Raw genomic sequence first — 2,417 nt, forward strand, 5'->3', positions numbered from 1 at the left:
CTTCCATACTTCTTTCTTTTTACCGACCCGTGGGACTTATTCTTATGCATCTCCAAATGATCAAAACAAACAACCAACATGGATTCGACTCTTGCGATCTTTGAGAAGTCCTCAATTGTTAAAGACCTTACTTCCTTAACCTATTGTATGCGATCCTTGAAGGCCTGAATCATTTGTGATGAATCCTCAAGCGTTTGCTTATTCTCTCTTAAGAGTTGGAGATCTATGCATTTCATGTCCTTTTGCATAGTATCAGTCAACTCCTTCAATTCCTTTAAAAGCTTGAGGAATTTTTCATGTCCTTGCTAAATGATTGAGTTCCTCCACTCAATGTTTTCTTTGCAAACAAAAAGTATGTTGTCATCTAGGCCATGCACCATCTTCTCAGCGAGGAAATTCATTATCCCATATCTTTGTGTGTGTCTCATCTACTTCAACAGAGCCAACCATTTATTCTTTTCTTTCTCCTAGGTGACCATCTTTGTTTCTAGCTATTTCCCAACAGATTCCACATTTTCAAACACTTTGACCAAATCAGAGATATAACTTGTCCCTTGTTGTGCAATTGATTCGAGCCATTCACTAAAAACATTTGTGATCATTCGGCTCCTCTGAACTTGGTCAAGTAACTTCTGATTCAAAGGTGATTTTGGGTCGACTGATAAAGAAACCTGGGAGAGAGGCTAAGGATTTGGATTCTGGATAGCACTAATATACTGGGCCATCTGAATTATATTTTTCTTCATTTCACTTTTATCTTTCTCATCCTTCTAGGTCCTTGTGAGAATCCTTTTAGTTGAATATTCCAAGTGTTTAGCATCAGTGGCCCGATAAGTTGTCCCTAGATTGATCTTTTCAATGATAAAATCCTTCTCGGTAACATTCTCAATTTCTTTATCTGCTAGAGGTCTAGCTACCTCTGCAACCCAGTGTCCCGTCTGCTCGTCCACATCAATCATGGTCTCTATTTTAAGTCTTTTGGATTTTGAAGTCCTCCCCAAGAATTTGCTAACCATATTATCCATTGGGATCGAAATAGGGATGGCGTTCCTCTTTTTGGCAAATGAGGTACTCAGCCACTTAGGAGTGGTGGGTGTTTCCTTTGGCAACGATGATTGTTGATCACTGGCAACAACGGCCATAGTATTCTCGGACTCTTCAGGTTGCATGGTTTCTTTTCCACTATCTGTTGCATCTAGGAGGGACTGGTCTTGTATTTGGGCATCCATTGTTTCTTGAATTTCCTCTTCAGAATCAAAATCCACTACCAGTGAGCTTGCCAGGGTTTTCTGATTACTTTTCTTGTTGTGTGATATGGCAACACAGGTGGGAACTGAACTTGTGGAGGGCTCTCCTAGACCTATGTTTTTAGTCTTCTTCATCTTTTTTTTCCTTTCACTTGCAATATCAACAACAACATTAGAAGAAGGAATAGATGTTTGAGAAGCTGCACGAGTTCGAACGACTTTCTTATCCTTAAATGCAGGAATAGGCTTTTGCTTGAAACGGTGACCCTTCAACCATTTCTCTGTTCTTCTAATAACATTAAAGGTCCTGGACTGAATGCTATCATCTCCTTTTCTACTCCAATCAATTTCTAGAATAGGATGCCCCTGTATCTTTTCATCAAACTCAGGGTCGACTACCTATTCATCTTCTTCTTCCTGCACCCCAGAAACATTCATGGATAGGCCCATTGTGACAATTTGCTGAATTGTGAGCCTTGACCACAACCTTCTCCAGACTTTGAACTCATCAACATAATTTTCCCAATAATCCTTCAATTGAGGTTCAAGTTAAAAATCATTGTCTACTTCTAAATTCTCTCTAGCAAATGCTCGGCTATCAAATTTGTATCTGGCAACATACGGTTGAAGCTTGAACTTTTTAAATTCAAGTTTAAGGTTTAATGCATCTGAAACAAATGCACAACTATAATGGCCATGTTCCACATGAAATATCACCCCGAACTTTCCTCCACTCTTTTTGTCAATGTGTGCCAATTGACGACAGACTTCAATTATAACATAACTATCTAGTACAAATCGGGGCAACCTGAAAGGCTCACCCTGGAAACCGCGAACTCGAATGTAAGTGAACTGGGGAAATTGGATAAAATAAATACCATAAATGCCGATGAATTCCATGGCCTCTATTGTCAATCTCTTATTTATGTTTCCCTGTAGCTCGTGAACCAATCTCCTTGCAAAGATATCATTCCACCTCATAAAATTCTTTGCATATTTATGTTCTTGCAAGTGAGGATAATATTCATACACCTTTATCCCATCAACCCAGGGTTCGTGATGCAGCCCATTCCAATCTTGGGTACATGCAAGCATATAAAACAAATAGGATGGCATAAAGAAGCTAGTCATTCCTGCAAACTTGTTTAGACTTTCATGCAATCTTTCTGC

Source organism: Cryptomeria japonica, chromosome 2 (assembly GCF_030272615.1).
Source record: "Cryptomeria japonica chromosome 2, Sugi_1.0, whole genome shotgun sequence".
In the NCBI taxonomy this organism is placed as follows: Eukaryota; Viridiplantae; Streptophyta; class Pinopsida; order Cupressales; family Cupressaceae; genus Cryptomeria; species Cryptomeria japonica.